The sequence below is a fragment of the Ischnura elegans genome, chromosome X (assembly GCF_921293095.1).
Source record: "Ischnura elegans chromosome X, ioIscEleg1.1, whole genome shotgun sequence".
NCBI classification, from domain to species: Eukaryota; Metazoa; Arthropoda; class Insecta; order Odonata; family Coenagrionidae; genus Ischnura; species Ischnura elegans.
The window spans coordinates 69720922-69733015 of record NC_060259.1 but is presented as its reverse complement, the minus strand read 5'-3'; the positions used below and the strand labels follow the sequence as shown (position 1 = coordinate 69733015).

The following is a 12094-nucleotide window of genomic DNA, read 5'->3' as shown; positions in this document are numbered from 1 at the left end:
AGAGGAAACTGGAAATCATGGGATCCATTCATTCAATTGAGTGAACTTGTGATTTCATCTTTGAGTTCAATATCAATGTCCAAAGTGATTACAAACTGCCCATGCCAGTAATGATGGATGGGTGTACGGTAGATGGAGAATCAGGCTTACTTTGAGAAATCACACAATGTATTACGATGTACTTGTATTTTATGTGGTTTCTCAAAAATTAGTCCATTTTCCTCATCTTTGTATTCGCTAATTCAAAAACGAAAACCATCTGCTTTCAAATATGATGACATATTAGTCTTAAAAGAGTTCAAATCAAGTAACTGGCAAGTGTTTCTTTGCTTTGTGACCACATGCATTGCACAGTGTTTGTAACATGCATTGGGTCATTAAAATTTCTAAATTCTACAATTCTCCCTCAGTTTTTAATATGTCCTGGGGATGAATTTAGATATTGTAGTCATGTGTTCACCGATAAATATTGCAGTTGAAGATGATCCTCAAATGCTTGAAATGGTTCAGGCTATCAGAAGGTACATACATATATCGCCAATTATATGGATAGAAAGGAAGAGTTTTAATGAAAATCTCAAAATGAAAAAGTAGCTAGGGAAATAAATTAAGCTTATAGGGTAGGGCAGGATGATAGAAGAATACATACAGAAAATCTGCCTCTTTTTAAAGCCAAAGACGACCTCCTTGTGGAGACGGTATGGCTTTATTGGGGTGTATAATTGCAATTGATCTAAAATCCTATGAGCTAAATTCATGCAATGAAATGAATACCAATGGGGATAGAAAACTCCCTCACCAAAGAGATAGAGTAATACACTACGGTAGGTTGTCATTGGGACAATGATACAATTTCTAATATCACTGTAGGTGATTTTCTGGCACCAACCCCACCTTAGTTACTTATAACTTTCACTGTCATATGTTGCAGGTTCCCAATCCTTAAAATTGCCGTCATGGAAAAATACCTGGCACCTCAGGTTACAAAATGCCAACAGGGTACCACAAGGTCGGTGCAAGGTAAGCAAGAAGTGGGTCTTTTATGTGGAAGGCACTCGGGAATTGGGACTCTAATGATGTATGTTATTTTAGGAGTGATATCTGTTATGTGGTCTTTCCCATTGCCATTCCTTGCAGCCCCAGGAAGAACCCAGAGACTAGTAAATAATAAATATGTAACATCAAAATAAATTTTTCTAATGTTCAACAAGTTCAAGCTGATAAACTAGTGTTGTGCAGTGAATGTGTCAGTTGGTACAGCAGAAGACTGGTGTTGTCATGAGGGTGTCGGGGGAGGTTAGGGTGGGGGGAATGGTGGGAGATTTAAAGGTAGGGTATCTTTCTCCGTGCATGGGTGTATCCATATCTATGTAACACAGGTCATTGGTTATTTCTGTGTTCCATGCTACTCCATGCAGAAAGTAAGTGGTTCTTGGGTGGATGAAATCTTAAAATATTAATGAAAGACCATGTCTGGAGATTGATGAAAGATTTGGAGTTTTTTGACCAAAAATATTGTACTTTTATTTTATTCCTGTACTTTAATCAAACCAACATTGTCTTAAGCTGGGTATTTGTAAAGTAACAATTAATAGTGAGTAAGATCATTGAATGTATGTAGAACATCACAAAACTAATTAATATCAGGTTGTATCACTACTGAAAAGTCACAGCAACTGCTAGATTATAACATTTAAGAATTCAAGGAGGGACATCGCCTCTTCGGCTGACTGTGTGATGACGTTGGGGTATGCCTTGGTTGGCCCCTTGTTGTGGAATTTGGGCCCTGTTGCCCCCAGGGACATCTCCTCCTCCAGGAGTGGCAGCGGCATCACCGTGCGGGCCTGTTGCTGGTGCGATAGCGACAATTTGCTGCTGTTGACGCTGAAGCGCCAATTGGATTGCTGCAGCGGCAGCATCTGCTCTTTCTTCTCTGAGCCTACGACTATTTACTGACTCAACCCTCGATGGTGGTTGTGTTCTCTGCGACCTGCGTGGGGGTTGATTTCTTTCAGCCATCTGAAAGGCAATGAGAAATCTTAGCCAGCTTATCCTATAGAAATCTTGATCACTCGTGGTATATTTCAACAAATGTATCTTCAAGTAATAAAATATTTTTTGCCCTATATGACAGGATCCAAAAATTGACCTTCATGTTAACCCACCAAGAGCTGCTTAATTATCAGGGCAGTACATGAGAATGCCGTGAAATTATGTTAACACTGAAATTGCACCAGGGTCAATTTGTTTCCTTAACCCTTTGAGTGCCAACTGATTTTCTAGGCACTATGCCATAAGTGCCAAGGTATTTTTGCTGATTTTGCAGTAGGTTAGGAAAAAAGGATTAGGTTTCAAAAACAAGTAATTATAAATGTTCAAAAACTTTAGGAAATCTTTATCATATGTGTAATATTCTATTATATTATTTCATGAATTTCTGGCAATATGAGTTAATTTTTATAATTTAAAGAAAATAGTTAATTTTAAAATAAAATGAACTTTGACAATTGTATGATTAGTTAATTATCAGCATCTTACAGTGACATTGCGTATGGAGCATGATAACGCTCCTGGCTCTTTACTGAGAATTAGGAGGAGTGCGATTGATAGTCAAAATCCACAGCCTGATTGTAAAACACTTTGCAAAATCACAAATTGTTCAATGTAAATAAAATGTTTGATGGGCTATTTAATGTAGATGATATTGAGTTCAGATACACATAGTTTCAAAATAATAGAAGAAGAAATGCAAACCTATGAGAGATGTGTGCTTAAATCTCCCAAAAATATAAAAAATATGGCCATATAGGTTATTGATTATCTCAATTGATTTGACTACAAGATCAATGGAGATATTTTAGTTGCACTTGAGAAAAATTATGATACTTTTATTGGTAGATATAACCGTCTAGAAGTCTAGGCAGATAATGTATGACTAGTATAGGTAGTAATCCAATGGGATCAATTTCCTTCATGAGAATCTTAACAAGTATGTGACCTGATTGAAGGGTTTTGTGGGGCAAAAGGAAGCTGCCTGAAATCATCTTTTCCCGGAAGTCATCAATGGCATTAGTATATCGTATGATGCTCAAGATGAATCGAGTATTACTAAAACTGATAAATGTGAAACATGAACGTCACCGTAGAAGGACATCTCAGCAGCTTTTATTATAGCCAGTAGTGGCAACTACCAAAATCTGTGATAAAGTTTAAATTTTGATACTCGTACCAACAAGTTACTCCAAGCAAGAAATTATGATATCTTGTCCTAGTTCAATCAAAACTTTTGTTCTAAAATCATGTAGACCCAAAAAGCATCCAGAAATATTGGTGTTGACTGAAGTCTGCTGTGGAAATTTCCTTTCTGATGAGCATATTAATATTTCTCCCTATGATATGGATGAAAAAAATAATTGCTCTTGTTTAAGTCCCAATCAGCGAGATATGTTGGAAATCATTATGAGTGGTATGAAGTGATAAAAGTAATTCACAAACTTGCAATCTAGAGAAACCAAAGCCACTAAGAAAGGATGATATTTTCTATGGTATGATTGCTCAAATTTCAAACCTATATGCTACAGATTAACCTATGTATAACACCTAATCATAGAATATAATCATTCATTTAAGTTTTATTTACTCTATTATGAATTTCCATTTGCATTGAATCTGAGTTGCATTATTTGAACTGCCCTGAAGCATTGGCTGTAATGCCTGGACTGCTCCCATCCATTATACCAAATGTTTTCAGGAGATGGAGGTTTAGAGCCAGGAAAGTGAATACTTCAGTAGGTTAATAAAGGAAGATTTGAAAGACACAGAATGTTAAAATAACCTCAATGTAGAATATAGCTATTAACTTACATTGGCATGGAATAGATGATAAATGGCCAAAAAAATGGCACGAACCAGCGAGTCACCTGCCAAAGTATAAATCAATTGATGTTGCAGCAAATTTATCTATGAACTGTAGATGCTTCCTGGACAGGAGGAGAAAGGTTGTCTGAAATACAACTATTAGGCTCCAATTCCAGAAGCAGATGGAACTGTTCACTACTTGGTGTGGTAACCTCGAAGCCAATATTATAGTTAGTCTTTGTGAAACTGCCTTAGTAGATGGCTGATTCCAAGAATGTGGCCTTATTCCAGAAATTTAGAGCCTATAAATGGCATTCATGGTATTGGGTGACAAGTGATTCATGAAAAAGACAACGTCAGTGAAAGCTGAAATTGTTAAAGTTCAGGATTACTCCATGAAAGGTCTTATACCACATTATTCATGAAATTCAGATGTGTGATAGATCAAGTCAGAAAGAAGAGAAATTAAAAGCTCGAAAAGGGGTGGAATAAGTGCTAAATTATGACTTAACTGAAAATAGGAGGGTGGTTCTTTCTTGTGAAGTTCGTAATCAGGGGCAAAAAATACAGCTTTCAATATTTAACTATTTGGGATTATGTGACAAAGGGATCAAGAGCTAAGGTATTCATTCAGAGAAGCTGCCTAATGACACAGCATGTGCTTCACCTGCAATTTAGAATATAGAAGAAAACGACATGCCCACAATAAATTTCAAACGGAAATATAAAAAATATACTTCTCATGGAATGGATGCTCATTCTAAAAATAGATTTCATATGTTTCAGCTGTGTCAAATGGTGAATTCAAGGAATGTCATAGGTGGTTTGGGTAAATTGAACATAGAAAAGAGCAGTGTGATGGAATAAGATTGGTCAAAATATTGCACTTACTTGAGAAGTCATATAGATATAAGGAAGAAGTACTTCTCCGAGCAACAAATGAAAAATCATATGAATGCAAATAACTTTGCAGTTGAAACTTTTTAATTCTAGGTATGTATTACTTCTATGTTGAGTGTATCAACACAGTGAATCCTTTCTAAAGCATGTAAGAAAAGAATTCTTGATATGAAACTTTTAGATTTCCCATATGATTAATGACCTTGTTTCAGACAAAAAACAATGATTGGGTCGAGCTTCACTGCACAAACAGCTGCTTTGTCTGTGTTACGAACAGACACAAGACCATAATCATTCACTCAGTAAACCACACAAGTAAAGAGGAAGTGAGAGTAATAGAGTCTATAATTCTCTGGGAATAATAGATAAATGAGGACACATCAGTGTTCAAGACTCCCTTCAATGGCTTCATTGTGAGTGTTTATTTCATTTATAGAGGCAGAACACTAAACTCACTGCTGTACCTTTCCAGGAGCATGGTAATATTATCACATTTATAGGCTATTCTTATGTTTTTGGAGACCATTCTTGAAAGAGGTGTGTCAGTATTGCCCTAAAAATGTTTTATTCAAGTTTTAACACACATGGGCATTAACATGAATTTGTTGCTACATAAGAGCACCATATTTAACTTGTATTCAGTAACAGGATGTAAAAATAGCTGCAGTAAGCACTTCTTATCCATTGTGCATAATGAGCAGGGGGGATCCTGAATATTTTCTGGGGGGGGCTCAAGGGTTTGACCGATAAACAATCATCTCATAAATGAGATTATAAACAACATACAACAATCATGGTGTGAAGTAATATTTTTTTTTCAATTTACAGTTATTAATATGACATTTTATGCGTGGAGCTCTTAAATAAACGAAGCAAAACGAATGTGATGATAACCGTATAAAAATGTTTGCCTATTTTTCAAGTGTCTAGGTGGGTCTAACCTAACCTAACCGTCTCTCCCCCACCCCCCTCCCTACATCCGCCTGTGATACAGTGTATGATGAAAATCGTTCATCCCCCTTGATGTAAATTCCCTTTGGTGTGCGAGAAGGAGTGCATGAAAAGATTTGGTGGAAAATGATATCTGAAAGAGGCGGCCTTTTATTTTTCTCAAACTTATGCAGTAGTTAGCGATGATCACTCAATTAAAAAAATGAAAAGGTATAATTTTTTGCTCTTTGACGCAGAAGGAAAAGTATTCTTTTTTAGATCAAGCTACTGCAGAAATTTGAGGAAAATAAAAGGACGCCTCTTTCAGGTATCAATTAAATAGTTGCAAATTTTGATTGGTTAAATAAGTCCTACTTGCTTATTATGTTTTTCAAAGCCTTTAAACTGTGCAAAAATAGTTTAAATTAAGTAACTTCTTTAAAATAAACAACAAATATACTGCTCTATGTTCTTTGTTCCACAGTTATTAGTATTTACGTTATATTTCAGTTTTTCCTCCGTGGCTTGACGTACCTATGTTCAAAGGTTCATAACTTTCGTTCTGAGCTTAGTACAATTCACCATTAGCATGCTTATTTCACATAATAAGACTAACGAAAATCGGTAATGGTTACTAGACACCCCTTTGCATGGTTTTATTTAAAACGTAAATGTAATATAATAGGGTTGAACATGTAAGCTAGTTTTTCCGCATTTGCTGGTACACATTCACAAGTACTTTCACTCTAGCTCTGGGGTTTAGAGCCAAAAGAATCAAAAAATATTTAATTACAATGATACATTGTTAAATTTATGACGTAAACTCATGATCGTCAAGGCTTAATGTTACAATTCATCAGATTCCTTCTGAAGCTTAACTCCAAATATATGTCATGATTTGAATGATATTATGTTTTACGAGTGCATTGAATGAAATAAAATCACTTACATTGAAAAAATCTCCACATAAAGTGAAGGAAAAAAATGATGTGCGATGTATCGTAAATGCTCTACCGATTATGTTGGGACAACCTGGATCGTATTACCGGAGTAGGAACTAGGAGTTGCAGCGGTCGCACACACAGTGGGACGGTCAACTCCTTTGCCTCAGTCAAGGGCGTACTTGGGATCATAACTGGGGGGGGGGGGGCAAGCCCAGTGGTGACATTTTAGCATGGAAAAGGTGAATGAAACTAACATTTTAAGAAAATTATAACAGCGCTTTATTAGTTAATGAGATGTTTTCCTTAAAAAATTGTTCTATTTATGTTATGTATCTTAAAGTAATATATTATGTCATTTTTTGTGGGTTAAAAGAAAATTTGTTGAATGCTTTAGTTTCATTTCAGTAGGTACTGATTTTGCTTAAAGACTTTTTCATTTTTGCTTCTTGAGGGGGAAGCTACCCCCCTCTGCCCCTCGCTGGGTAGGCCCATGCCTGAGTCGTTTTATCCTGCGACGTTGTATGATGGTTTACAAAGGCATAACCAGGATTAAATCCCGTGACCTTTTGGCTCCTAGCGCAAATGTCAACCCTTTGTGACACCTCTGGTCCTCAATAGAACACTTTTGAGTGGGTAATCATCAGTCCCAGCCTTTCCTACAGAAATCAACGTTAAGAAATCTACCGCAACTATAATTGTAGAATAACAAAAATATAGCGGTTTACAGGGGTGCCGACCTAGAAAAAATATTGGGGGGGCCCAAACTAGGGATCTTGCTCCGGGAATTTTTTTAAGTATTGAGTTTTAAGTTTTTTTTAAGCATTTTAGAAGAGTCATATGATCGACATTAGAACCCTGATAAATTTAATCTTGATATCTGGACACTCCGGGGAAAATCGAAAAGCCTGGCAATTTTTTTCTCACACTCATAACGAATTTTTGAGGGGGCTCGGGCCCACTCAGGCCCCATGGAGTCGGCGCCAATGACGGTGTACATAGATGTAAACGAATATAAAAAGCATGGCCTTCCAAAGTCGATGTTAGCTTGACTTCAGGTTGAAGGCAATGCCACCCTCCTCTATTGCAACTATACGTTTACCAAATGGCGACGTAGCCGTTATTGCTGCGCAAGACAACGTGCCCGTCCACAAAGTTATGCTCGAATAACTGCGGCTAATTTAGCGTGAGTATTGGTTTGCAGTAGGTTAACATATACATTTAAATTATTATTATTAGTCGTTATTTTTTTAATTTACCCACCTTATGTCTGAAAAGCAGCTGATTTCGTACCGAAGGACAGGTAGGTGTTGGCTCTTGTCAGTCGATGTATGAATGTGGTTATTGCGTCATGCGGTGACGAGATGCATAAATAATGTTATTCTTTCCGTGAGTGTTTTTGAAGTAATGAAATATATTTCCTTTCCTATAAATTAAATTCATACATATTTTTAGGGAGTTTTTCCGGGGTAGAATATTTTTCTGCGTCAAGGGTACATTATTTAGTACTATTTTGTCTTCGCGGGACAAGTTCGCGCCAAAATATATTGTAGGCTAACATCTTTTGGCGTGAACTTGTACCGTGTGAAAAAAGTTCCAAAAAATAATTTCGATGCAGAAAAAATTTTACTTCCGAAAACCTGGCAGAAAAAATGTGTAAAGAATATTTAACGAACAAGGCGGGAAAAGTTCGCGCCAAAATATGTAAACCCTACCAGATATTTTAGCGCGAATTTGTTCCGCGCTGACAAAATAGTGCCAAATAATAAACTCTTGATGTAAAAAATATTTGACATTAGAATAACTGGCTGAAAAGATATTGAATTATATTCAACAAATAGGAAATATCTTCCATTCACGGGAAGAATATCAGTATTTACACATTCCTGAGACCACGTGAGGAAAGAAGAATATCCATACATCGGCGAACCAGTGCCAAGAAAGTATCAGTGCCGTCTTTGGTCGTCGACTTAACCACCAGGCCAAACAAATATATCTCCTGAATCTACGAAAAGGCAAAGAAGGTGAGTAAATTAAATAAATTTCAACTTTTAAGATTATTTGTAAGGTATATGCCTACCTACTAAAAGCTAATAGGCACGCTAAATTTCCCACATTTATCTTAAGAAAACGTTGTGGACGGGGACGTTTGTCTTGCGAAGCAAAAGCGGCAAAGTTGCCGTTTTGTTAACTTATAGTTAAAATTGGGAATTCATTTTTGATACACAGTGCTGAAGATGTGTACTATTTGAAGACATTAGCTAAAGGTGTATATTCTTAAGCCTAATCGTAAAAGATTTCTCGTTGGCGTGGCTAGTGTCTCCACGCCGCAGTCGTGAAATCGGCGTTCATTCAGAATTTTCAAAACACCAAACTGTTTTCTTGTTATTTATAATTGAATACCTATGCTTAAAGCTTTATTATTAAAGGATATCTATTTTACTCTATTCGAATAATATTACTTATAGACGAGTGTAAAAATTTATAAAATATCCCTCCGAAAGCCGTCAAAGTTCACCATTTTGAACCATTTATCTTAAAATTCCGCAATTTATTGATCTCGCACCTAACACTTATGTTGGTGGGTATTCCATACCCCCACACACTACGTTATTAGTTGTACCTAACCCCCCCCCCCCCCAGCCTTAATTCCTTGCTGCTCCTGTAAAGAAGGGGCTGAATAAAAACGTGGTAATATCAGCTCTTGAAAATAGTGGACTAAAGTAGCATGCAATTTCTGGCTTTTAGGTTATGCTAAAGTAAGCCTGCATTTGCCATCGCACTTAGTAGGAGACTGTGCTGTAATCTACATTATGGGTTTATCTAGGAGCATGCGAATTTTGCGCTTATTAAAAGTAAGCTCAATTAAATTCGACAACATTAATCACGTGATCTGAAATTTACTCCAGGGAGTGCTTGAGGAGAATGTTGGTTGCATGTGCATACGGATTCCAACTCTCACGCATCGGAAAACCATAAATTTCAATAGTTCAGCTAGATATTTCTTACTCACACTGCTGTAAGCTAAATTCACCGTTTGCAATCGGCAGAAATCATGAAATGTGACCGTAATCGAAAGATGGACTATCATGGGATACATGCCCCTGGACTGGAAGTCTCATCAGCAGATGTATCATGGATAGTCATTGCGAGGCGAAAGATTTCAGGGGGGATGAAGCACCCGAACCCTCTGGTCATGTGCCTGAACTACCTTAGAATGGCAAGATAATAATAAGCATGCCTTGGGATTCACTTTTTCAAACACAACATTGACAGGGAAAAATATCTTACCTACCCAGTGGCGTAACCAGGAACATCCCTCGGGTGGGATGGAATGGCGACCCCTCTCCCTCAGGCGAAATCTGGTAAATATTTTGAAAGAGGACATGCTTAAAAATACATTTTATATAATTTTTGCACTAAAAATTTAGCTTCCAGTAGATGTCGCTTAACCCACACGTTGCATTTCATACTGTGGGTTAGCTTATATTACATTGAATTTTTTCTTTGAACAGATGGGAGGAAAACGGAAAAGGATGGAGATGGAGGAGTCTGAGGGACCAACCGAAACAAACACCCAGGTTGCGGAAAGGTGCCGCGTAGTCGTGATCACCCTCTTATCACAGGATGGCCAAGTTCGACGAATTGATATACGGCCCATACGGAATATATCTCAGGCCCGTTAAGTATGGACAATTGTACTAATTTTTACAACTTTAAAATATTATTTCTGCTCCTTATATTTTTTGTTTATCATTGAAACAGCTATAAATTGTTAGATTAAATATTGATCCAATCAACTAAATTAGATGAAACTTAAACATTTATCTGAGCTCTTGTGGGGGGGAGGGGGGATTTATCCCCCAAACCCTTCCCCCTCTGGCTTAGCCTCTGGGTACCATGACTTTGACTTACATTGCTTCTCTGAGACAATTACTTTGATTTTGCCTCGAAATAAATCGCCATTGTATTGCACTAGAACCCACTGACCTATAAATTCTGTCTTCACTTCAACAAATATGTCTAAATTCAAGTTGATTTCTTTAGTATGTTTCTGTCCTGAAAAACTTTGATTCGTGTTGCATATCATGAAAATGCTAAGGATATCTGGTGCTGCATGAATTTTTCCCACGGCTTTAATTTGATGATGATATTATTTATATAATCTTCTCCAGCACTATATAACTTGAACAAACAAATATTGAACAACAATACAATACAACTTTTCTTTGAACAAACTTCTAAAGGGACTACTGTAAAATCCTTGGCAGATATCATTTTGATCCTCACTAGTTTCTCGACATTCAGTCAGTTTTCCAGAATTCATTAAATGGAACTGATATGAGCTGGGTTTTTCAGCTTAAGGTTTCCTGCTTTTCATTGTCGTTTTGTCCCTTTCATACTTTTTGATGACTTTGAACCTAGATTACTTACATATTTCAACATATTTGTCTAAAATTCTTAGTAAATACTCATAATATCCCCTTATGAGAAGACAAATAAAAATTCTCAAACACAAATAATCATGTATAATTGTAAGTTTCTGACTGCTCAATGGAAACAAGTCAGTCATTACAGAGGGTGCCCCCGAAATTGAAAGCTGCATTCAGAATCAATTGCTGTCATCAGTGAAAGTTTTGGTTAATAGTTTTAAATATATAAAACTCATTATTTTGCAAAATGTAAGGAACTTGAAAATTTTGTTGGTTTTTAAAATTTAAATTTCACTTATTTTTGATAATATTACTTTTTTGCAGATGCAGGAAAAGGGGAGAAAAGACAGGAGTAAAAATGAAGAGTATAAAAATGTAAATTGGGTCTACCCGACAGCTAGGAATAATAAATAATCAAAGATTTGATTCCTTTATTGGCGTTTCATGTATTCTTCCTAGATCCTGACCCTGAGATTAAAATTTGGTAATATGTGAATGAAACACCCTTGGTTGGGGGATTAAAAAAAAGTCTTAAGTTATCTTTTTTTAGTTCTGTTTTTACTTAATATAAATTACAATGTCATGTAAATATCCTTTAGCTGCTGGGAATTGGATTGGACTGTCGAGTAGTCATTTAGTAGAAACATTATAAATACCTTCTGAAGCAGTTATCACTTTTTAAGATAATTTATTTTCCTGGATCGCATAAAGACCTTAATTTGGGATAATTTCTTTTTTCCCTTGCTGAATATCCAATGTTTTCCATCCAATGAAGACGCGGAGTAGAGTTTGACTTGCTCGTGTTCATTATCCGGTCCATTCCTGCTATTATCAATGGAATGTTTCCTGTCAGATGTCAAATGTATTTTTTTAAATCGCACCAGGCATCGCAGAGTATTTTTCCTTCAGTCTCTCTTTTGAGGCTTTTACGTATGTGATTGATGCTTTGCTGAAATGTGCATTGAATGTGTATAGGTGGAGCAGATTGGTTAGAAAGGATATAAAAGTAAATGTGTTGAATTGAATGAATAA

General features: G+C 36.4%; 1 long non-coding RNA gene across 1 annotated transcript; it reads left to right on the top strand.

The window, feature by feature from the left end:
* The first annotated feature begins 8527 nt into the window (after window positions 1–8527).
* LOC124171780 lies at window positions 8528–11492 on the top strand. The gene is made up of 3 exons (XR_006867956.1): window positions 8528–8653; window positions 10145–10315; window positions 11387–11492. It is a non-coding gene; the product is annotated as an uncharacterized LOC124171780 (long non-coding RNA).
* The last annotated feature ends 602 nt before the right edge of the window (window positions 11493–12094 follow it).